We start from the raw sequence: 26,519 nt of genomic DNA, 5'->3' as shown, positions 1-26,519 counted from the left end.
GAGGCACTGAAGCTGTTTCAGCGTTTTGGGTGCCTCCATCTCGAGCACGGCTTTAATCTTTTCGGGGTTGGCCTCGATCCCCCGGTGGTTCACCATGAAGCCAAGGAATTTTCCCGAAGAGACTCCAAAGGCAAATTTAGCTGGGTTGAGCTTCATTTGATATGTCCTTAGAACCTCGAAGGCTTCGGTCAGATCGGAAAGATGCGACTTAGACCGCTTGCTCTTGACGAGCATGTCGTCCACATACACTTCCATATTCCGGCCGATCTGATTGGCGAACATTTTGTTCACCATTCTCTGGTAGGTCGCTCCTGCGTTCTTTAAACCGAAGGGCATGACCTTGTAACAGTACAGACCTTGGTCTATTATGAATGTGGTATGATCTTGATCTGGGACATGCATCTTGATTTGGTTGTATCCAGAGTAGGCGTCCATGAAGGTGAGCAGTTCGTGCCCGGCTGTGGCGTCCACGAGCTGATCAATCCTCGGCAGTGGGAAGCAATCTTTCGGGCATGCCTTATTTAAGTTCGTAAAATCTACGCACATTCTCCACTTTCCGTTAGATTTTTTAACTAATACAACATTGGAGAGCCACTCGGGATACGAAATTTCTCTTATGTATTCAGCTTTCAAAAGTTTACTAACTTCCTCAACAATTACATTAATCCTCTCCTTGTTTATAGGTCTTATTTTTTGCTTTACAGGTTGGAATGATGGATCTATGCTGAGGCAATGCGTCATAATCTTTGAGTCAATGCCAGACATGTCCTCGTGAGACCACACAAAGACGTCCGAGTTGGATCTGAGGAAGTGGATCAGCTCCTCTCTGTCGGTGGCCCCCAGCTTGGTTCCTATGCTTACTTGCTTCTCGGGACTAAGCAGAGGAACAAGCTCGAGCTCCTCAGTGGGTGCGACAAACTCCCTCCTCGGCAGGTCAGCCTCGAACTCGAGCGTCCCATCCCCACTGGCGAGAGTTTCGATGGCGCAGACCGATGAGCCTTTGAGCGCGGAGGCATAGCACTCCCTCGAAGCGGTCTGTTCTCCTCGGACCGTGCCCAAGCCATTGGGGGTGGAATACTTCAAAACTTGATGAAGTGTTGAGGGAATGGCCCGAAATAAGTGGATGGTGGGTCTCCCAAAGATGGCGTTATAGGCCGATCTACCGTCAATTACCACGAACTCGGCCATTTGGGTGACCTGAGTTTGGTCCTGCCCAAGTGTGACCGGCAAGTCGATGCAACCTTCTGGGATGACCGATTCTCCAGAGAACCCAACCAGCGGTATCGGGCTTTTCTTCAATCGCGACCTCGTCCATCCCAGGGCGAGGTAGGTCGGTAAGGACAGGATGTTAGCAGATGCGCCTCCGTCTACCAGCACCCTCCTGACCACCACATGATCAATCAAGGGAGCGATCACAAGTGCATCATTGTGGGGCAGGTGGACCTCCTCTAAGTCTGTACTGTCGAAGGTGATTGGGCAGGTCGACCTCTGCTCCCTGATGATGCACACCTCGCGCCTGGCTGCACGAGCTAACTCCTTTCTTTTCTGTCCGGACTAACCCCCGCTTGGCCCTCCGAAAATGGTATTCATGACCGCAGGTCGGTCAGTGCGCCGGGACGGCGTCTTCGAATGCTTCCGCTCTTCCTTTTTCTCTGCAGAGCTGGTCCTGGGCTTTCCCACAAATTTCTTGAAGAAGCCATCTTGAATTAGATGCTCAATTTGGCATTTCAACTCCCAGCAGTCCGACGTGTTATGGCCGTGCTCCCGATAGAAGCGGCAATACTTGTCCTTGCTGCGCCTCTCAGGGGCTCCCCGAAGCTTCTCAGGACGTTTGAGTAGTTTTTCCATTCCAGACTCCTCGATGTTCGTTAGGATCTCGGAAATTGGAATCGTGGTCGGGGTGAAGCGTTCGTAAGGTCGGCTCCTGGTAGGTCCGTTCTCTCCGCCTTCGATACTCAGCTCGGCCGCTCGGAGAAGTTCTGGATCCCTTGTCCTTGGACTTGGGATCTGCTTTTTCTATATCTTTTCCACTTCTGCCCCGACCGATCTTTCGTTCGGGTCGGCCGGTTTTGGTTCGGAGGAGCTCCTGTCCATCGATGACTTTCTTCGCCTTCTGAAGCACCTCGGCGAAGGTGGCCGGGGCCTCCTCTCCAAGCTTCACCGTGAGGGCTTCGTCGGCTAGACCGGTGAGAAAATAGCACATGGCCGAGTCATCGGAGCAGTGTGCGACCTTCAATTGCTCCTCCTGGAATCTGGTGACATATTCTCGCAGCGTCTCACCCTCCTTCTGTCTGATGGTGGCGAGATGGGTCGCTGTCTTTTTTCATAATGCCGAGAAGAGAACTGGGCGAGGAACTTCCTTCTCAGCTGAGAGTAGGTCGAGATCGACCTGGCTGGCAGTCTCCGATACCACAATCGCGCGCTGCTAGTAAACGCGATCTGAAAGGCACGGCATTTGATTGCGTCTGATGCCGCTTGGAAATCCATGAGGCCTTCAAAGACCTCAACATAATCCTTGGGGTCCTTTGACCCATCATAAGGTTTCACGGTAGGAGCTTTGAACTTCTGAGGGATCGGTGCTTCCAAAACGTCCGAGGTGAAGGGCGATTCTCCCAAGTCGCCATCGTTCAATGGACCTTCTTTCTGCTCACATTTGGCCTTTAAGGCCTCCACCTGAGCGTCGAGCTGGCCCCTCAGCTGGTCGAACTCCTCCCTTGTAATCACTCCTGCAGGAGTTGCTTGATTGCGAAAGGATTCAGCCTGCTGGTTGGAGCTCATGTGTGAGCGGGATGGTGACTGTCCTTTTCGGAGAGATGAGCCTCTCTTTCTGTTGAGGTGTTCACGGAGGTCTCCTCTCTGGCGAGTGTGTCCCTCGCTCTCGTTGTCCTCGGGATGTTCCTCTTCGACTGGGCCGAGGTGGGAACCCCTTTGCTCGCGTATGCCAACGCGCACGTCACTCGGTTCTCAGATCGGGACCCTGCGCCTGCAGCTAATATCATTTCGTTATACATTTCCTCCATGGATCGCATTTGCGTGCGCATTGCCTCCATTTCTCTCTGGAGTGCGTCCAAGTTCTCACTTGTCGGGGCCGGGGCTGGACCCCGGGCGCCCTTCTTAGAGGTTCCACCTCGGCCACGGGTGGCTTTGAATGTCCTTGGGTGGTGCGCAGGTGGTAGAACAGGCGCGGTGATTCGTGCCGACCTGCGGAGGGGTTCTGTTGCTAGGCCGTCGTGACCTTGCCCCTCTACCACTGCTGCTCCGACCTCCCTCTGGTGGGCATCGCTGGCAGCTAGGGTCCTTCGATCTGCCGTATTGATCGAGTTTGCGGGTTGAACCATTTTCGCTTGCGTGTTGGTTTAAAAGAATTGGGATGACTTAGATTGTCGTATTCCCACAGACGGCGCCAAATGTTTATGCAAGGATATGCACAACAATGTACTTCTGATTGCAGCTCGAACTCGGCCTCCGGACCGATCTGAATACTTGGGCAGACCTGCACAAAAAGGTGAGCACTCCGACGATCAAGTCAGTATAGGTCGGATTCCCAGTTTAGTTCGAGGTCAGAAATCATCGTACCTGATCGTGGAGTGAGGTCATCTACTTATGGGTGGTAGTCCCGCTAATCTCGCAACGGTTACAACCCCGGTAATCTCGACCCGTCGGTTACACCCCGGTAATCTCGGGACCGACGGTTACACCCGATAATCACGCCGCTGACAGTAGCTCACATCGGCCCCCACCGAGCTTCCCGGTAGATCGGACCTCGGCCAGGTTCACCTCGGCCCTGATACTTAGCACCTGTCAACGCTAGTGGTGGTGATCTCGGTGGTCCGAGCTGGGGCATGACTCATGGGTCACCTTGGAGCACCGATGGCTGTCCTCCACGTGTCCAGGGTATTCTTTCCCCCAAACATTGTTCATGTTAAAGCTCTTTTCAAAGAAGAACTTGTAGTTCAAAATCTCCTTAAACTGTTTAAATGTGAATCGATTGAAGTTAGCCCAGTGGGAGGGGGGTAATGATTTTCACTTTCTTCCCCATCTTCGCTTCTGGCTTAGGCTCCTGCAAAATAAGTTTAGAATGTCGGTTCTCCTCAGATGGGGAAATGGTCTTTCCCATTTTTAGCTTAAACTTCCCTTTTGGCAGTTGATAAGACTAGTTTTTTGGCTGTTGGTACGGGAGGAGAAAGAGAGTCATCTGGAATCTTGCGAGCTTTGGAGGTTGCACGTGAGGTTTTGGCCTTTTTCCCAGTCCAACGCGATGGCTGGTCACATGCCCTCTTCTTCTTTCGCGTCCTTGAAACTGGACCTCCTCCTCTTGCCCATGACCCTCTCTTAAGGGCTCACAACTTTAAGGGTCAGGGTGGGTCTCCTCATAATCTTCACTCGCGAGCGTAGTCGCTTGAGCATCACAGTATGTCTCTTCGTCATGCTCATTTTTTAGAGTTGAATTTTCGCTACTCTCTTCCTGTTGGTCTTCTGCTCATAGCAGGCACAACATTAAAAGTTAAGTGACTCGTTATAAAAACACACTAGTTTAATCATCACACTTATAATTTTATCATTTATCAAAATAAAAAATTATAATTTAACCAAATAAAACTAAAATGTCTTTTAAGTTTTTCATTGAGTACTACATTTTTTATATATATATATATATATATTTAACAAATTGGGTAGGATCCAAAATGGCTTAGTCACAAATATTAAACAATAAAATATAACTTTAAAAGTTATACCATACTAATAATATAACCAAAATTGAGTATAAGAAGCGAGCATTCATAATGGAGAAAGGTAGAGGCAAGGTTTAGCCAACCGATAAAAACTAAAGTGATTAGAGTTTTCGAGGGAGAGTAGTTGTGTCTGTGCAAATAGACACAAAGGAAAGTTTCCATTTTGTTAGACAATTAAAAGTCGTTTCCATCCATTTACACTTTCCTTTTGTGTCTATTTGCACAGACACAAAGGGTCAATATGGCTATATTGAGACTATCGATCTTGTTATGTATGATGTTATGTGGCCCTTCCCTTTCAAGGGCAACTTCTTCTAAGAACATATTCATCCTCGCTGGTCAGAGCAACATGGTTGGCCGATGTGGGGTTGAGAACGATCGACCAGGCCACCTTGTGTGGGATGAGTATGTCCCACCCGAGGTTCAACCCGACCCATCCATCCTTCGATTAAACCCAGAGCACCAATGGGAGGTAGCACGAGAGTCTATCCATGAGGGAATTGACATAAATAAGACAGTCGGAGTTGGTCCAGCAATTGCATTTGCTCGCAAGCTACAGGCCAAAGGCAGGTCAAAGGTCGGCTCCGTAGGCTTAGTTCCTTGTGATAGAGGTGGCACTCTAATCGAACAATGGGTAAAAAACCCAAGCAATACTAGTGCGACTTTTTACAAGAATTTCATTGAACGAATCCAAGCATCGGATCGTGAAGGTGGAGTGGTTCGTGCTCTTTTCTGGTTGTAAGGGGAAAGCGACGCAGCCAGCAGGGACACTGCTAATAGATAAAAAAAAACTTGAAGAAGTTCTTTACTGACATTCGCAATGATATCAAGCCTCGATTTTTACCCATCATTCTTGTAAAAATAGCCGTCTATGACTCATTTATGAAGCATGACACTCATGATTTGCCAGCAGTGAGGGCAGCAGAAGATGCAGTTCAACGAGAGCTACCGAATGTGGTGACCATCGACTCCTTGAAATTGGTGAACACTACCACCGCAGAAGGCTTTAATTTGGATCGTGGTCATTTTAATATCAACACCGAGATTGCTTTGGGCAAATGGTTGGCTGACACCTACCTCTCTCAATACGGCCATTTGCTTTGATCCTATTGGGTTTCCATGTTTAATATCTGTTGACTTTTTTATGCTATCCCAATAAAATCATCCTTCCGCTCTCCTTCTTACCTCTCATTTCCATTTAATCTCAACATAATTAACATATCAGTTGAATTCAATAAATAAAATAATCATATAACTAGTATTATAACTAAAATATATAAATATAACTTTTAATATTAAACTTTTTCATCAAAAGATAAAGTAATCTATTTTAAACTATTTTTGTCTAACGTACTATAATTAATAGTCATTCGGTATCATACTAAAATTGAATTTCAATAATAAAAAAGAATGGAATAACCATAGCGTTTTGTAATATATTTATAAGTTATTGGTTACCTAATAAATATTTAGTTTAATCTAAAACATTATTATCTAATTTATTAACATAAATGTTGTTAGAGTTAGTATTTTACAATATGACATTATATTTGACCAATATTTATTTTAAGAAAAAGATTAAATAAGTGTATAACATGAAATAGTGTATTTATCAAATTTTTATCTTTTTAAATATAATTTTTCATTTTAAAGTATTGGATTCGAAATCTTAAAATAGTGAAAATATAAAAAAGTTGTTTTTAGCATTTCCACTCCCTGTATTACACATAATCGGATTTTAAGAAACAATCCAAACAAATATTCATTGATTTTATTTGATTGGTGAATCTAAGAACTAAAAACAGAACATGAATTCTCTACGGGTTCAAATTCTCGCACTCCACATGTTGAATAAAAATATAGCTTCCTTGTCTAATAATAAATCCTACATTAAATCATAGCTTAGAGGATAAATATAGAGATTAATACATTCTTCAAGACCAAAAACAACTACAAAATATGATCTATTCACAATGCCAGAATTACAAATGTCTTTAATTTGTTGAAGTAAGAAATTTATCCAAATTTTTTAGTACAAAAAAATATATATATCAAATTTTCGAGAAAAATGTTAGATTTTAAAAATATTATTGAAACTGGAAAATTAGATATTTAATTAATTAAAAATATATATTAAAATCTAAAAATTAAAAAAAACGCATAAGATTGTAACAATATATGAAGATTGTTTGATCACAAAAATGAGCAGGCTTACGAACCTTGGCTAGGACTAGAAGATGGTCTCGAGGATGAGCTGAAGAGAGCTGGACAGGAGATTTGCAAAGAAAACACTCTGATGTCCAATTCAGGAAGAATCTGAGCAGTATCTAGAGAGAAATATTGTGTTCGAGTACCTGGTATAGAGGCAAATGACTCCTATTTATAGGCGAAATTTTCGACAAGGTCCCCGTTAAGGCCTCAACGGCTCTTTAAGGTAAGCGTGGATCACGACATGTTGTCGTGGAGTCAGTCGAAATATAGGCTGAGCCGAGTAGGTCCAAGCCGATTTGGCCAAAGAATGGGAACACGACCCAAAAGGAATCTTGGTCGGCTCGACCCTAGAGGGCGTCGGGTCGGTATTAAGATTTAATACCGAGGTAAGTAGACTTGGCCTTATCATCCCAATGCCATGTATGTCTTTTTCCTCCAATCAAGATATGTTACATGCGAGGCTAAAAATTACCTCCCACAAAGATAAAAAAGTAGATAATTTTGGTCTTTATGCCAACTAGAGCATAGCTTATCGGTTAAGGTCCATGTAGTCTACCATGAGGTTGAGAGTTTGAATCTCCACGTTCACATGTTGTACTAAAAAAAAATTATGGTCTCTAAATTTTTAAAGTTGTGCCTATTTAGTTCTTATAATTAGAAAGTTTTTAATCCATCTTTAAACTTTTCACATTTATGTGTATTGGATTCTTAATTAACAAGGAGAATTAACTTACATTAGAGAAAGACATTTGAGAATTGAGAGTTATTGACTTACAGAATTAGCATATCATTCAAACTTGAGTAATTAATTGATTTCTTCATAAATTAATGTGAAATAAATTCACTAGGACCTTCCTGCCATTAATTTTATCTTTATTATTGTTAATTTATTTGCATTGACTTATTCTTTCATTCTGACATGATTCTCTAAATAAATTGAGTGATAGTATATGTGGTATTAATCTAAGCTAGAAACCCAAATATAAATGTAACGCCCCAAGAATTTCACCATTTCCAAACAGGGAGCGTTACTAAGACTACCTAAAATTTTCACATAGACAAAAGAATTATATTCACAACAATACTAAGCAATAAAGCTGCCACGCTTCTCCTGCACTACTCTAATTCTCAACACTCACGAGGGCTTGAACAATTAGAACAATATCACCAAAGATTTAAGAGAAACTCACATCCTATACAGATAAACCATTTAATACTGACTTCACATTAACCAAACCCTTCAAGGAAACATTTACTAACTATAAACCATCCACTAAATGAATATTAACATCTCAAATGGTAATGAAGCAAAAACTAATTCAAGTACGATCAACTTAAACAAATGTATTCATAAATATCCTAAGTAGGTTACAATCCCGTAGTTCAAGAAGATAACAAAATTAATCCTCTAAAAAGAATAATGAATCGGCAACCTTACAACATCCTTTAGACAATAAAACTAAACAAAACCAACCACTAACAACTCAACTACAAGATTAAATAGCCACAACTATCCTAACTAAAAGAAATTAATTGCACGCAACATAGCTAATGGTCTTTCCGATCAAGCCTCCTCCTCGCCATCACCATCCCAAGAGCTAGCTCGACACCTGCAAACTGAAGGGGGAAATAGAGGGATGAGTACAACCACAGTACTCAGTAAGCAGCCCTTATCTGAAGGGTCACGCACAAGAGCATACTTATCAAGGAAACAACATATCATGCTTATCAAAGAAACAACGTATCATGGTTATTCAACACCACTCCAAGTATACCGATTAATACAAACGAGAGTTATGTAGCACAATGACGTATCAAAATTAATATTAAACGCCACAAAACCAGCATGTTAGAACCTATTTAACACACATTAACACACGCACACGCCCCTTGTCTACTTAGTTTGTTATGTCTCAAAACTCTCACAAGAGTATTACTTGCTACTATGCCATGCCTCATGCATCAATAATCTCATAACAGTCCAATATGCGATACACCAAAATGATCAGATGTAAAAACCAATCAATTTAAAGTAGTCCAACATGATCCAACACCTCCAACAGGCATCGTTCACAGAAGAGGCACAACCAACAACTTAACCAAAATATAACCGATAGATACCCAACATACATCAAACGCAACTGATTTCTCATAAATCTTCAATATGCTTTCGAAACAACAGATTATAATACCAGTATACAATTTTCATCATGAAAACCAATTAAAACATAACAACAATTCAAACATAGTCATCCAAGATTACTTGGTTACAATTTATTCACACAACGACATAATTTTCCCGAGATATATCAACAGTTTTATCAACAATGACGTTTACTAAATTATAACAACGATAAGCAACCATGCAAATATCACACATGGGCACACGAGCAAACAACCATATCATATCAGCACACAACAACCAATCCCTCCAGTAAGAAACTACTTACTACCAAGTTCTAATGCGCTACCAAGTTCACCGAAGGGTTCCTAAATCCAAAAGCAAACCAAACTTGATTAGAATTCATGTTAGAAACACTTAGTTTGCATCGAAAGTGAGTTTAGATGATCCGTTACCTACTATCTCACCATAAAACCTCTTGGGTAAGGAGTGGGTCGATGTCTAATAAGCTCGGCACTTCCAAAATTGAGTTCGAAAAGTCTCGGGCTTGCTGGTCCTACGCTGAAAAGGAATGGGTAACTCAAATCAACCTTCGTTTGAGTATCGACAAATGTCGAAAGGATGCCGAAAGGGTTGGGTATGATGGATTTGGCTTCAAACACCCGTGGGTATCAATATTCCAGCTCCGTACAAGGGTGGGTAAGCGTCGAAACCATCGGAAAGCCACTATCCACGAAAACCAGAAGAGGAGACGCGATACCGACGCTATTGTGCGCGTTTAGGGGACGGGGACGTTGCTGCCACCAAAAACAAAATCCCGCTACTCGTCTTACTGTGCAATGTCGTCGAATCCACTGGCACAGGCTGGGGATTGCGCTGCCGGAGAAGAACCTGAGCTACCAGAAATACTGTTGTCTAGGCCGCCGAAGAATCTGTGCGCGAGGTTGCCGTCGAAATCGCCGAATGCCGCACGAAAACGCTACAGTAAATCACCGTGAGGTCGCCGTCACTGCTGTTATGGGTTCACCGGAGGGAGAAACGATGAAGCTGTAGAGGTCTGCCGCGAGTAAACCGAAAAAGTCGGATTTGGGGCTGACCGTCATTGTTGTGGAAGAGGCTACGCCCGTGGATGAAGCTCGCGTTGCCGTATCTGCCGTGCGCCATCGCTGCTGGTTCGCTGAGTGCCGCCGCTGCTTGTCAATGACCGTCGGAGGGAGGTGCTAGTCGGAACCGTCGTCGACGTGAAGGCTGCTGAATGGGGGTGACGGCTGGGAAGGATTGAGGAAGAAGAAGATGAAGATGGGGCTAAGGCTTTTTTTTTTATTATTCTTTCCTTTGTTTTAAAACCTATAGCCCAATTCCCAAATCTTAAATGAGGCCCAAATAAGTAACACAAAGTCCCAAAACAACAAGCCCAAAATTTCACTTTAGATATAAGAATAAACCCTACAACAACCCAAAATAAAATAGTTAACTTAAACTCTAAAACCCAAGAATAATAATTCAAATTTAGGAAGGAAAATCCTAAAACTCGTGAATTTAGAATTTAACTAAAAATCTCCCACAAAGGTAGAGAACTTAAATTATCTTAATCTAAAGAAATTAAACTTAATTCTAATTTAGCCAAAAATTAGAATTTCAAAGTTAGAAAATCCAAGAATTAAAGTTATCAACTTAGGGAAAAATCCAAAGACACTATTTATCTCTTAAAATAAACGAGTTAGAGAATGCGGGGCGTTACACCGCAGCGGTCCTCCGCAAACGGCAGGTCCGACGAGAGGCGCACGGGTTCTACAGCAAACTTCTCCCTCGGCCTCCTTTTCCGACGATACCCTGCAGCGGCGCGTCTACCTTCTGCGGCGTCCTCCAGCGAGGCGTCAGAACTTCCCCTCTGGCAACGTTGCTGCAGATCAGGCGATTCCACGAGCAGCATCACGTTACTTTCGGTGGCTGCAGCAAACCACGGACTCCGACAACCACCTTGACCCGCAACAACCCGAATTTGGTGACCACGCGCCCGATTTTGCGAGACCTAGCGTGTTTGGTGACGTTTTCCTGCCTACCGGCTACGTTCGGTGTTGACCAACACATAAACAAAGTCAGTTCCATGATACCCATCCTTGTGTGAAGCTAGAATTAAGTTACCCACACCCCTACGAAGTCGATTTTGGTGGTAATGAGTCATTTGAACCCTTTTAGAATTTATTTCGAAGGCCGAATATCGTACGTAACATGCTGTATTTTTCTGTTTTAGTGCTTAGGTGGGAGATCGACGCAAAAGTCAAGGGCGCGGTTGTGTGTAAGTAGACAAGGGGCGCGTGCGTGCGTTAATGTGTGTTAAATGGTCTCTAATGTGCTGGTTTTGTGGTGTTTAATATTAATTTTGTTACGTCATTGTGCTAAATAACTCTCGTTATGTTAATCGGTATACTTGGAGTAGTGTTGGATATTTATCAGTGAAAATTGTGAGATTTTTTCTTTGCTAAACTGTTGAGTATTACTGTGGAAACGTTTGTTGTCTAAATATGCATGAATTGTTCGGTGTGTTGTGTGTTATTATACTTAGTAATGCTTATTGAATATTGATGCTGGATATTAACTGTTTTCGGTGAACTGTGTCAGGCTCTAATGGTTTAAAATTTGTTTGGTTATGCTTTGTTGCGATAAAACTCATTGTGGAGCCGTTGTTAAGAAAAGTTATATTGTGAGAGCATGATTGGTGTATTATTTCATTAGTAGAATGTTGTTTATGTTGTGGAAGCATGCTGAATGGTATTTGTGAGCTGAAAGATGCAGGGGTCATGGTTTAAGAAAGTATATAGTAAGACTCTGGTGAGAGTTGGATTCTTGGAGTAAAGAAATGAGTGAGTGTCAGGGCCTCGGGTATAAATGGTCGGGGGCTGATACGTCACTAATTTAGTATCGAGGCCTCGGGTAAAAACGGTCGAGGGTCGATGAGAGGAGTCCTTTGGAAGGAAGACTATTGGGGCCTTGGGTAAAAATGGTCAAGGGCCAATAGATGGTGAAGTCATCGGGACCTCGGGTAAAAATGGTCGAGGGCCGATGTAGTAGTGTCGGGGCTCTAGGTAAAAATGGTAAGGGGCCGACTCTACTCGAAGAAGTAACCGTGGAAGGCTAGGATAGCTGCGATAAGCGTAGAGGTACTTGAGTTGTTAGGGAGACTAGAGGTTGGTAGTTAATGTGTTCCTGGTTGTGGTTGTCCCGAATTTTATAGAATGTATCTATGTTTGATTGCGTAATGTGATGAAAAGCATGACTATGAATGTTTCATGATTTTTTTTAGCATGATGTGTGTGTGTTGTTGGTGAGGGCTACTTACGGAGTATATTTATATACTCACCCCCCCCCCCTCTGCAATTATTGTTTCAGGTGAAAGATTTTTTGGTGACCGTGGTGATGAGACGGAGGAGACATGACGAGCGAGGACCATAAGCTGCGTAGTTACCTTTGCTTAGCTTAAGTTTTAGTTGGATAAGACCCTTTGTTTGTTTCCATAAACTATTTGATCTTATCTGAATAATTGGGAGGTTCCCACTTGTTGTTTATTTTATTTCAGGATAGGCGTTTATTTAGTTTTCTTCCATTCATTGAGGTTTGCCTAGTTGGAATAATAAGATTGCTTCGTGAGGTTGTCCACGGATGTTGTTGATTGATATTCTATGGAATTGATTTATTGTTAAATTAATGAGAGGTCAAGCTTGATTTTATATAGTTATTGCACAGGGAGTTGATATCTCGTGTTTGGGGTTAAGTTTAAACAGTTGGGTAGTTAACGTGACCTAGAAGTATGTGGGAAATTCTAGGTTGTTACAAGTCATCTGTCTACTCAATGTAACAACTGCAAAGGTAATCCCTCTAACCTTGACCTTTCGAGTTAAACCAACTATACGATTGGATTCAAGTGGCTTCTGGCTCGAGTAGCTGAATACGCTTCTATTGTCGCATATCAGCGGGTATCTTATACAATGAGTTTGTATAAAACCGGACCTCCAAATAGTCAATCTTTAAACGTAACGTCGTTGATTAACAGATTGCTATTTCATAGGATGACATGCAACTCATTATGAATCCTCAGAGAGTTATAGACTCTTGCCTGTAAGGGCTCATCCTTTTAACTTCATAAGATGAAATTCATTCGTCCCCGACTTTAGGAGAGTAGATGAGTGTTCTCTTAAATGCTGACTCCGAGACTTGAACAAGGGGTCCCACCTTTTCACTGGCTCGAGAAGGACTTCCAGTTATTGCGGACCATAACCGCGTTGTTGATTAGAGGAGTAGTGGTATTTAAGGAGTAAGATGTAACTCAAGGATAAAACGGGTAATTTGACCCAGTTTGACTTATGAATACTCGTGAAGGATTGACTTGTCGTTAATGGTAGATATCCGTCAACACATAAATATTCTATGGTAAGAAGATTGTAGTGACGGGCTTTTAGGGGAGCAACTCGTAGTTAACGTATGTTGATTAAGGTGGTTACTGAGTTTAACCAATTAATCTTGTGACGTTGGAGCTTCTGATCTATAGGTCCATTATGTCCCCTTGCTAGCTCGTAAAGGGTAATTGTAACGCCCCAGGCCCAGGATTCGGATTCAGGTTTCGGCACCTCTCGCCCCGCCCGCATTCCCCTGCGACCTGGCTGCGCCACCGTCAAGTTCTAAGCCACTTAGAAGAGCATAGACTGCCCCTACAGACCAACACGAGTCCTTCCAGCATGCTTTGTTTGCTCCAAGCCAAGCACGCTTATGTTCTTAATTCAATTGATTACCCGATCTAATTAGATGTTAAAACTATATTAGTGCTTGATGCGGGAAGGACTTTTCTCATGAGTGAGTTATTGATTTTTTTATAAGTTCTAACTATTATTTACTGTACATTATGGGGTAGAGGGAAATGTGTAGAAGAAGTAGTATATTGATCAAGAGCTTTTTCCAAAATCAAAATATCAAGGATTTCTGACCATTTTTTTATCCGAAAATATAAACCCATTGGATGGGAAAAGAAAGAAAATAGAGGAAAGATAGTCCATCGATAAGTCTTAACTATTTACAAGGTATCTATCTATTATTTTTTTATTGTAATACCTTGTTTTGACTATATTGCACTATGTATCATTTGATAACCCAATATAACCAGATTTGGGAATTTTTAAACAACTTTTTTGGCCTTATTTTTGGTTTAATTCTAAATGGGCTTTGGGCTAATCGAAATGTATAAATGTTCATTTATCAAACCCTTGTTTAATTTAAATGAAAACAAAACCCTATAATCCCTCATTGTTTGCGATTTTCTACTCCCAAAACTCAACTCCCATTTAATTTTTTTTCCCCATAAAATCTTCAAAGATTCCTAAAATCCATCCATCCTCTCTTATTTTTGGCAAACATATATCAGGGTTGACGGATTTTGTGTTAGGGGTTTTAGCAAATAATCGAGAAACCCATGGAAGGCTCTTCTTCATCCAAACCATGCGACAAATAGAACGGGAAGAAGAAGATCGTGCTGCCACCATCTATTGCACCGAGTTTAGTTCCTGTTCAACCACCTCTACCTCTCAGGACTAAGGTACATTTCGATCCTAACGAACATTTGCCCTATTGGATGTGGGAAAAAACTAGAACAATTCCATAAATTAGAACAACTTCAGTACACATATCTTCAAATAGGAGATTATTCATATCTTTTAGAAGAGACAATCACAACCATGTGAGGATGGAGAATAGAGAAATTTTCAAGAGTAAAGAGATTGAAAACATACGATTGAAGACCAATAGTGGGATTGAGTTATTAAGATGTCAGGTATGTACCCAGTATTAGAATGAAACTTATCTCTACAGGTAAGTTCACTGGTAAGTTCGACAATGATGGTTATTAGAGTGAGTTTGGTGGAAACCAATGAAAGCTCACCAAAGGATCCAAGTTAGTGACAATTGCCCACAAAAGATTTATAGTTTACACGTTGCGATTGAGTGTTGCCAGAGGATCATTGAAATAACGGATGCAAGTTGCATATGATTTTCAAAGAGGTAGTACTGAGTCAACAACAAAGAAAACCATAATATATCATGAGGAACGTCAATTGGAAAGTCAAGGAACAAAATTTGGGTTCTTTAGGTTGTCAAGGATTATCCCAGTTATCAGACAAATGGGTGAATTGATGAAGTCGCGTCGGCGAAGAGTTGCATCAGAGAAGATTAACCTAGTAGATGTTGAGGTAAAGAATGGCGTTTAATTCTGGCAGCATACTTGAATAGAGTTGTCAAGTCATCATTGAGAAGTTCTTTCATCAATAATCAGTGTTCGAGAACAAAGAATGAAGCTTCAGATATCGACACTTAGTTTGAGTGAGAGCACGTGGATGTGTCTTCTGCGTTCGGGATACAAGACGACGTTGATTGCTCGACCTCAGGGCAAACACAGATGAAAATAGTGATTTCTTATTTTTTGTTTTACAAGTTTTTAAACTTGTAGGAGAAGCCTTAAGATTTGTCAAGAAGATCAGAAGTTGTTGTAGAAGAAGGCTTAGAGTTTTCCAAGATTATCAGAGACTACTACTGCAATAGGAGACAAGATCAATGCTTTATCTCCAAGAGGGAGAATATTGGGATAATGAAGCCAAAATAGATGACCCATGTCCTATGAGAAGAAATGTTTTCAACATTACTACGAATTCCTACAACGAGTAGGATATTTTTGTCTTACAAGGATTACGACATTGTTTTCTTAAAAGGTTTAGGATATTTGCCTTGTTATAAAATAACACTTTTGTTAAGGTTTCATTCGTACAGAATCCAAATAAAAAAGACTTGAGTGGTTGTTGGGTAGTGTATGAAAAAGATCAGTGAGTGGTTGTACCCCATTGGTTAAGTGAGGATGTTTTCAATTGTGTAATCCCAGGCAGTCATTGTTAGGGTACTTAGAAGCAAGATAGTCGTTGTATAGTGATATCATAAGTAAGATTTCCATTGTAATGTTCTCAACTATAGTAGAGTTTTTTTTTTAATTTTTATTTAATTTTTTTTTCACAAGACTGGACGCAGTCCCAAGATTGGGGTGAACAAGTATAATCTCTGTGGGTTTCAGCATTTTCTATCCCTATCTCTTATTCCTTTGTTATTGTTACTTACTTATGTAATGAATCCAATTTTATATATATGTTTAATAATATCAATTTGAGATAATTACTCATAAAACATAGTATAAGATAAAAACTTATTCTTTCATTTAAAAATGAAAACAATATCTTAATACAACTTAACTTATAAATTTATAGTAGCAAAAATCATAAATTATAATCCTTAAATAAAACAAAGTAAAAATGTGGTCAAGTCATAATTAAAAGTACAAATTAAAAATAAATTAAAGTGTGTCTCATATATCTTCCCCATTAATACCAAGGTCATCCTTGACGTTGTTCTCGTCATCTACATAACTATCTATAAAAAAAATTATAACCACATAGGGTAAGTATGAAAATACCCAGTAAGTAGTTCCCATGATAAGGGGTCTTTATGCATAAACACATGCATCATGCTTAAATACATGCATACCTCAACCTAATATATAAACCACGGAACAACCTAATTTAACATACTTGTGCTTGCTAGCATAGACTTACACATCTAAATCATTAATTTGGCGCTGCATTACATAACTGCTTAATTTAGGTATTTCATGCATAACATTAATCTTACCTAAATCTATGACACCTAAGACTACTAACTTAACTAGGAATGCAATGCATCACACATGTGTCATGGTTCTCATGAACAGGATTTGCTATTGAACATACTTAAAATGAAATGATAAAGCCACATAATCATAACATTATTTGTAATACATAATATTTAACTACAATAACCATTCAATAAAAAAATATATTTAAGCAACATGAATAACATAATTCAATAACAAACCAAGGCAACATATCACATTACTCACTTGAAATCAATTAATAATACAACAAAACAAACAAGGCGGTAACTTATGATAAAATCCACCTACCTGAACTTCATAAAGTAAACATAATTCCTTAAAGCTTCCAAGTAACAATCAACACAACTAAAATTATGACTCAATTACCTAAAATAAGCTTTCTCCAATAAGTCCTCATAACTAGATACGTTCATTATTATACTAGTATATACCCCATAATAATTAACTTAGTCCATGATAATCATATAATATTGAAATTTGTGAAAATAAATTTTTAATCTCCATATTAACCTATGATTTTTCTATTATAATATCTATAAAAAATGATTTACTAATTTTGCAAATTTATAAAAACTAGAGAAAACACATAGCACTCACTTCGACAATTTTAAGGCGTATGTAAAATTAAGCATAAAAATAAATTTTAACACATTCAAAATACATATTAGGTTAGTTTAAAGGTGCTCGTCAATATCACCAAAATTAAAAATTAACAAATCCTATTTTTCATGCTAAACAAGCTAGAATTATGAAAATAATATAAACCGTTTAAAACCGTTATCAAACAATTTTATGATCATTTTTAGGATCTTTTTAATCCTGATTTTAATACCTAAAATTAACAAAAATAAGGCCTAAATATTGCCCTTTTTTTATAATTAACCCTACAAATAATTTACATAGTACTTAACGTTAGTGCGTGTTCCTCTCCACCATAAAGGACAGAATGACCGAATTTCCAACAACAGTGAGAGCATGAAATGATACTAAAAACCTTAGAAAATGGATATGAACATCCTTAGGTTCTATAAAAAATTATTAGGAAATACCCGCTACCAAAGATAGATTAAAAAAATAGAAGATGTTTCTTACCGGAGAGACGAACTGATGAACAATCTTTGAAGGGACTTGGAAAAGCAACCACAATTTCTCTGAGGTGTGATTTACAACAATAAGATAGATGGTGGAGAGGAAATTTTCATATTTGTTTAGAAATATTATTGGAGAAACATAGAAGAAATATACATTTGAAACTTAAGAGAGGAAAATCTAAGAAGATGAAATGAACTCTCCTCTCTCCCCTCCTTGCATGACCTAAAACTTAATTACGAAGAGGAGAAACTTTGGTATTCCCAGCAAACTTAATTAATCAATGCGTCTCTTGGATGGAAGGTGAGTTATGTTGCCTAACTATGGTTATGAGTTGAGTAAAACTCTCTATATTCCTCCAATAAACTTAATTTGACTAAGATAAAAAAATAATAATAAAAGAAAGATAATTTGAGGTTTTACTCGGTTAATTCTCATGCAATAAAACTTTAGGTAAAATGTACGAAACTTAAAAATTACTCAAATAACTCCACCATTACTATTACATTAATTTACCACGTTTATTTAATTACTAAAGTACTATTGCTAATTTTGTTACTTAAATGCAAGTTCAATCTTGCTAAGCTTATTAATCTGTTATACTTATTTATTTTTAATTATCATACATAATTAATTAAAGATGGATAAGAAAAATCGATAAATTCTGTTGTAAGTTTTTTTAATAAGTAACTAAAATTAACTTGAGATTAATTAGTTAGAGTATAAGGAGCCTACAATTATTAACTAGGAGTGATCAAAGTTTAATTAAATTTGACTATCTTAGCAAAAAAGATAATAATAATATAAAATCATGAAAATATCCTGAAAGGTAATGCGAGGCATTACAACTTATCTGCTCAGTGGAAGGAGAAAATCAAATAGTTTATGTTTGAAGAACTTATAGGAGGATCGACTCATATATATTTGTTTTCCATCATTGCTAGGTCGCAATTTCGCTTCTTCAAACCCAAATATGCTCGATGGTTAAGCTCGAGAGGTAGGTTACATGTTTTTCTGTGTTTAACTTATAGAACCGAGATTGTGGTTGTTGCATCGCATCCTTCATCATAATCTAATTGTTCCTCATCTATTTCTTCCTCTACTTCATCCTTGACATGGATGGTCAATTCTATATTATGTATGTCTTAATTTTTTCTTCAGAAAATGCAGAAGGAAAGTGAAGATTGCTCTAATGTTTAGAAACGGTGGATTTCTACGGCTGTTGAAAAATTTTCTACACACTACTAGAAATAACATTTTTACCAACGCAAAATTTTTGTCGGGAAAAACGTCAGGAGAGACTCGTCGCGATAGATTTCTCCCAACAAAATTATACAAAACGTCGCAAGAAGGCATCCATTCTGACGTCTGACGTTTGTCCAAACGTCCAGAGAAAGCTTATCGACCGATGTTTGTCAAAATGTAGGGAGAAAGGCAATTATCCCAAGGTTTTGCAAAATATCGGGAAAATGCATGTATCCCGATGTCGTACATGCCTCGACATTTCTATAAATGTCATGACCTATATACCGATATTTTTATAAACATCGATATATACATATGTCAGGTGTTGGTATAAATGTCGGAAGTACTTTTTATATGGTGACTCTTTGTTTATTCAGAATATATCCCATGTTTTAAATAATAATTTATTCAAAAACCTTATTTAGAAACCTAACCAGAAATATGTTTCAAAGCCGACTTTTTAATTCACACTAATTTAAAGCTTAATAGTTTGCTGGAATGTCTGTATATATGCAAAATTATTTAAATAAAAAAATGAATCCTTAACCGTTTATACAAAAGTATTTAAATTAAAAAATCCACAAAAGTCATGATCTACAAAAATGTCCACTCTTAATCGATCTATAAAGGAGATTACCGAGTTTGTGATCTATAGACTTCGATTGGAGAATAATATAAAATGAACTTGAAAAGCAAATGAAGAAATTGTATCATACTGAATCTAAGAAGTGTTCAGCGCGTGTGTGGGGTAGTTGCTGGTGATGTTAGCATGCTTATAATGGCTTTGCTCGTGCAGTTGTGCTATTCTCTTTGTCTGATTTGGTTGCAATGACTTTGTGCCAAATATGATCCTATGATAAAGTTTTAAGTATTGAGATAAATAATTGAGAGGTTTCTCATTCCTTGCGTTCATACAATCCCCCCCCCCCCCAAAAAAAAAACAGCGCTATCCTCTGTGTTGGCGAACTTAGGGTGCATTGTTACAGGAGCATGGTTTTTTTGTTGGTCTTCAAACTCGTGGAGTGTTTACAGCATCGAGTATAGTTGAACCAACTACGCGATTGGATTAAAGTGGCTAAGGGCTTAAGTAGTCCATACGCTTGGGTTGTTGCGTATCAACGTCTCATGCCTCTTTTTGCTATGATTGACATTGGTTCCATTAATAATTTCATGACAGAGTTTTACTATTGCAATTTGACAGTTTGTCGTGTTCAGCCGACCATTCTATTTCGGGCTTGGTGAGAGGTGTACATCCGATCAATATCGATTTCGAGGCCCTTTCATCCATACTTTTGATAAATGCACTCATTCAGATATTCCAAAATGGACAGTTGATTCCTGCAACCTTCTAAAATAGACATTTTATCATAAAAAATTAGATGAATAAAATTCTAAAAAATCTCAGTAAAAGAAATTAGTTCACTACTCTAATACCAATTATAATATCTAATTTGCTTGCTAAAATATTACTCTATTTATGAAGTTTAAATTTTTTGGATCTATGAAAATAGAACAATTAAACATGTGCAATTGTAGCGGTAATTACAAGACAATATCAAAAGAGAGACGACAAAAAGATGTTGTTAACGTGGTTTGATTTCCCAACCTACTCCACGAAGGCATGCCCACGGAATAAGATTTACAATCAAAAGTTTGTACAATTTGCAATCAATATTGACATATGCATAAAAGAACTCCTTTCTTTAAATCATTGTCCCAATACTTGATCAATCCATCATTCAATTGAATATTTTCAAACACAAGCTTCCCTTGTGTTAGACCATCATTTGAACTCCCTTGGAAGCCAAAGGCATAGAGCATGCCTTACCATATCACGTTTCAAATTTGGCTAACAAATAAGTAGCATATTTGGTCTCATTAACACAAATTCCAGTAGATGTACAAGATACTTCCAAACTGAGAAAAAACTTCAAGTGACCAGAATAAGCCATGTTAAACCGAAGTCGCAGTTGAGAGATTAAACTACCAATTAAGAGGGATGACTTCTAGTTATAATAATGTCGTCCAGATAAAGAGAAAGCTAAGTAACAGAACCAACGCCTTATAAACAAAGAATAATCAGTATCTGATGCAACAAAGCCAATAACAAGGAGATGAGAGGTAAAGCACTTAAATCATGCTCGTGGTGCTTGCTTAAGACTATAGAGAGATTCATGCATCTCGAGCACAAAACGAAGGTAAGAGGAATCAACAAATTCTTGAGGTTGATGTATATAAACTTGTTATTGAAGAACACCATGTAGAAAGACATTTTTTACGTCAAGCTATCATAAAGACCAATCAAACAGAGCTATCAAGGAGAGAATGATTGACACAGTTGGCTTTTTTAACATTTGGACAAAAGTTTTTGTCATAATCGATGCCATCTTCTTAGTGATAACTTTTAGCAACAAGGCGTGCTTTGTAGCGAAATATACTACAACTAGAATTTCTCTTAATAGGGAAAACCCACTTACACCCTATAGCACTTTTGCCAAGAGGTAGAGGAGTAAATTGACAAGTTCCTTGCTTAGTCAAATTTGTATATATATCCATCAGTCCTTACTTATTTCCACTTAGGAACAATAGAGGCTTTGGTACATGATGTGGGGTCAATAGCATCGTGGAGACAAGAGGCAATGGTAGCCGCACATATTTTATTCTTGAAAATACCCATTCCACTACGTGGTAGCATAGGATCATTCTCTCTCTAACATTTTCATCTCCGAAATATTTAGTATTATTTCTCTCTCGCCAATATTTTCATATGTATTTAACATATCACTCCTATTTTTATCTCTCTCAAAATATTATATCTGTCCTAACTTTTTTTTCTTTCTCAAATTTCACTTTTTATCACCTTGAATTCTATTTCTAATATATTTTTTATGTAGTAAATATATCTCAAACTTTTCGCTGTCTAAATTTTTTTTTTCAATTTTCTTTTACTAAACATTTCTTACTCTTTTTATTTACTCATTTTTGTGTAACAAATATGTCTTGATTTTTTTGTCTAAATTTTATTCTCACTATAATTTATTTTTTTCGTTTTCTTTCTTCCTCGGACTCTCATTATTTTTTTTTTCTTTTTTTGCCCTATCTTTTCTCTCAATAATATTTATCTTGCAATCTTTTTATTTATTTCTCTAATTTTACTCTCTCTAAAACTTCTTTTTGAAAAGATTTTTTATCTCTCGAAATTTTTATTTTCAACTATCGACATTAGGGATGATAAAAATTCTCGTAGGATCGGGTACCCGCTCCATAAAAAGGGAATGCATTTACCACTACGTCCCGACCCCGTCCCTCATTAAATTTTTTAAATAATTAATATATATTTTATTACTATTTTACTACAGCAAGAATAAAATGTTAAAGATATTTTAAAATAGTTATTTATAATAGTAAATAATAATTCTAATATATTTATTTCTCTTTTTTATTTTTTAAATTCTAAAAACAAATAAAGTTAATTACGAAACCAAAAATTTTCCCACGAAGATCCCCTTCCCCAAAGGGGGATTACTCGGACATCTATACTATTGCATCACGATTTGACAAATGTTGGCATGTTGTTCGTCTTAAAGCCCTTTTCAAAGAAGAACTTGTAGTTCAAAATCTCCTTAAACTGTTTGAATGTGAACCGATTGAAGTCAGCCCAGTGGGAGGGGGGTAATGATTTTCACCTTCTCCCCATCTTCGCTTCTGGCTTAGGATCCTGCAAAATAAGTTTAGAATGTCGGTTCTCCTAAGATGGGGAAATGGTCTTTCCCATTTTTAGCTTAAACTTCCCTTTTGGCAATTGATAACACTAGTTTTTCAGCTGCTAGTAGTGGAGGAGAAGGAGAGTCATCTGGAATCCTGCGAGCTTTGGAGGTTGCACGTACGTGAGGTTTTGGCCTTTTTCCCCGTCTAGCACGATGGTTGGTCACTTGCCCATGCCCCTCTCTTAAAGGCTCACAATGTAACGACCCAGAATTTTCCGCACACCTCTAGGTCACATTAACTACCCAACTAATCAAATTTAACCCCAACTACAGCCTGCCAACTTCCTATGCACACAAACTTATGAAATCAAGTTTCAATCCCCATCAATCTAACGATAAATCAATCTCATGGAATAACATTCAACAACATTTGTGAACCACTTCACGAGGCAAGTTTATTATTCAATCTATATAAAACTAAACAAATGGAATGAAACTCAAACAGGCACCTATCTTGAAGCAAAACTAACCACAAGGAAAAAAATCTCACAATTATTCAAATACAAATAAACCCTTTATTGGCCACAACATAAGGCCTTAACCAATGACTTAAACTAAACAGGAATAACTAAGCAGCCTATGGTCCTCGCTCGTCATGTCTCCTCCGTCCCATCACCATGGTCACCCATGAGTCCTTCACCTGAAATAATCATTGTAGAGGGGGGGGGGGTGAGTATATAAAATATACTCCGTAAGTAGCCCTCACCAAGCACACACAAACATCATGCTCATAACCATAAAGGAAACATACATTGTCATGCTCTATCATTACAATATGCGAATAACCATAGAAATGCTCTACTATTACATTATACATTCAACCATAAACATGCTCTATAAGACCCGATGCTAACCACACTCATATAAAAACAACTACCGTCCACTTGGCTCCCTAACACCTCAAATACATCTATGTTCGCCTCAACTATTCAAGCTCTTTGAAACCATTCTATTGGTAGTGTTGGCCCCTGACCATTTATACCCAGAGCCCCGACACTAGTGCATCGACCCTCGACCATTTATACCCGAGGCCTCGATGTCTTACCATCTATTGGCCCTTGACCATTTACACCTAACTTACCCGAGGCCTCGATGTTTGTTATCCTATGTTTTGTCTATAGTGATAACGTAACTAGTCGTTTGGTTGTTCGTAGTCGATATTGTGGGTGACTTGGGAATGATGTGATTGAATCTTAGCAGAGGGCCATGATTGGAATTGGTGGCCTATCAAGTAATGAAAAGTGAGTAGACGAGTTTCATGGCATCGCGGACAAATGGTTGAAGTTGTTACGTCACTACTGGGTATCAAGGCTCCGGGTACAAAAGGTCGGAGGTCGATAGGCCAGTCTTGGTAGAGATTAGTATCGAGGCATTGAGTACAACAGGTCGGGGGTCGGCACGATGAGTCTATCTGATGATTAGTATTCGGTCTTGACATGGTGGCGGTCAAGGACCAATACGCCTAGTAGACATCGAGGCCTTGGGTACAAATGGTCAAGGGTCAACGCACAGTTCGAGGCCTTGGGTATGAAGGTCAAAGTCGAACGCCAAGCCTCTGTAGAGAACTGTCGGGGCCTTGGGTACAAAAGGTCAAGGACCGATACGATTCGAAGAGTTAGACATAGAGGACTAACATAGTGTGATGGATAGAAGTAGCTTAAATGAGCTATGTGGGTCTTGTGGTCGAAGATACGTGAGTCTTAATATTTTGGGATGCTTGTATGTGTGTATTGATTAATTGTTATGACCTATTAATGCATGATTTCTAGTTATCGCATTTTGATGATTGATGAGATTACGAACATGCTGTTTTGTGTATAGTTAGTGAAGGCTACTAGCGACTTTCTGGTCGGGGTTAGTTTGATTGCATGTGTGGATTAATGAGTGTTAATCATTTCTTGATGCATGGATGCTAGTTTAATACTTCGTAGCGAATGTCGTGTGCTAAACATGTTGTTTGTGTGTAGTTAGAGAGGGCTACTTACGGAGTATTCTTAATACTCACCCCCCTCTGAAATTATTGCTTTCAGGTGGAGATCAGGTTCACGGTGATGGTGATGGTGCGGGGGAGACTCGAGAAGAAGGACCATAGTTAACTTCCGTTTAGTTTTAACTTGTCTAAAATAGGTCTTTAGGAGTCTTGATGGTTTAGTTTATTTCTTATGTTTTGAGTATCGACTTGTGTAAAGCTCAGGGGTTTGGTATAATGTTTTAGATGACTTTTCTTTTAAGTATGGGCTCCTGTAAAGATTATGTCATTGGTTTCATTGAGAAGCTTAGGGAGTATGTTTAATGTTGTTGGATTCACTAACTTTTTAAGATTGAAGCATGGATTAATCGTTTTGGTTTGGTGTTATTGTCAGAGTGGCGCAGTGGAAGAGTGGTGGTTTTTATTTACTTAGTTGATTTTTATTAACTTGTAGGGTTATGCTTCTGTTGGATAGGTTGTTTGTCTGTAACGCCCCGCGTTCTCTGACTCGTTTATTTTAAGAGATAAATAGTGTCTTTGGATTTTTCCCTAAGTTGATAACTTTAATTCTTGGATTTTCTAACTTTGAAAATCTAATTTTTGGCTAAATTAGAATTAAGTTTAATTTATTTGGATTAAGATAATTTAAGTTCTCGACCTATGTAGGAGATATTTAGTTAAATTCTAAATTCATGAGTTTTAGGATTTTTCTTCCTAAATTCTACTTTTCTTTGAATTATTATTCTTGGGTTTTAGAGTTTAAGTTAACTATTTTATTTCGGGTTGTTGCGGGGTTTATTTTTATTTCTAAAGTATAATTATTGGGCTTTTGTTTTGGGTAATTGTGTTATTTAGTTGGGCCACCTTCAAGAATAAGATTTGGGCTTTTAGGTTTTTGAAACAAGTTAAAGAAAAGGGTTTTAAAACAAAGTAACCCTAGCCCATTTTGTTTTTCTTCCTCTTCTTCTCCCCCCTTCCCTTTCTTGTTGCAGCCGCCAGCCCCCCCTTCGAACTTCTTCTCCGACGAATCAGCACCGACACGGCTCCCTCCAGCGACCCAGCTCTCCTCCGACGGCGACGAAGAAGAGCCCTAGCAACGGCAAAGTATGCGTGGTGTACCGGCTTCAGCGACGCTCGGGTTTTTCGGCGACCACCACAGGAGTCTGCCCCAGCTTCGCGGCAACCCGATTCGCGTCAACTCCGGCGTCCTACACCAGTTCCACGGCAACGCATCCTCACGAATCAGCCAATTCCACCATCGAAGCAGCAGCAGCGACTCGATTTCTGGCATCCATTGTGGCCGTCCGCGGTGACCACCACGAACAACGACGATACCCAGCGGCCGGATAATGGCGGGACGACGAGAACCACGACCTCCTCCGGCGACATCCAACGTTCAGCCCGAACAGCCCAGTTCCGTGACGTTTTCTTTGTTCCGGCGAGTTTCCGTGTTGACCCATCCTTGTTAGGAGCTAGATTATCGTTACCCACCCCTCCCGATGTTGGACCAGCAAGATCGAAGCCACACGACGTCAGTTACGGGATACCCACTCTATTCGACATTGGTTCGGCGTTGACCCACTGCTAATCGGACCCAAATCAGCGTTACCCATTCCTTTTTGGTATCGGACCAGCAAGCATAAGCCCG

General features: G+C 39.2%; 1 long non-coding RNA gene and 1 pseudogene across 1 annotated transcript; one reads left to right on the top strand and one right to left on the bottom strand.

Moving 5' to 3' along the window:
- Nucleotides 1–4,974: 4,974 nt before the first annotated feature.
- LOC148210793 (putative carbohydrate esterase At4g34215) lies at nucleotides 4,975–5,837 on the top strand (annotated as a pseudogene).
- Nucleotides 5,838–8,268: 2,431 nt separating this feature from the next.
- LOC148210792 (uncharacterized) lies at nucleotides 8,269–10,381 on the bottom strand. The gene is made up of 3 exons (XR_015791748.1): nucleotides 9,522–10,381; nucleotides 9,395–9,434; nucleotides 8,269–8,561 (listed from the first exon to the last, which is right to left on the bottom strand). It is a non-coding gene; the product is annotated as an uncharacterized LOC148210792 (long non-coding RNA).
- Between the last annotated feature and the right edge of the window lie 16,138 nt (nucleotides 10,382–26,519).

The sequence above is a fragment of the Momordica charantia genome, assembly GCF_013281855.1.
Source record: "Momordica charantia cultivar OHB3-1 chromosome 6 unlocalized genomic scaffold, Mcharantia_2.0 BLBB01000006.1, whole genome shotgun sequence".
NCBI classification, from domain to species: domain Eukaryota; kingdom Viridiplantae; phylum Streptophyta; class Magnoliopsida; order Cucurbitales; family Cucurbitaceae; genus Momordica; species Momordica charantia.
Note: the sequence above shows the minus strand (reverse complement) of the source record. Positions and strands in the feature narration are given on the sequence as shown.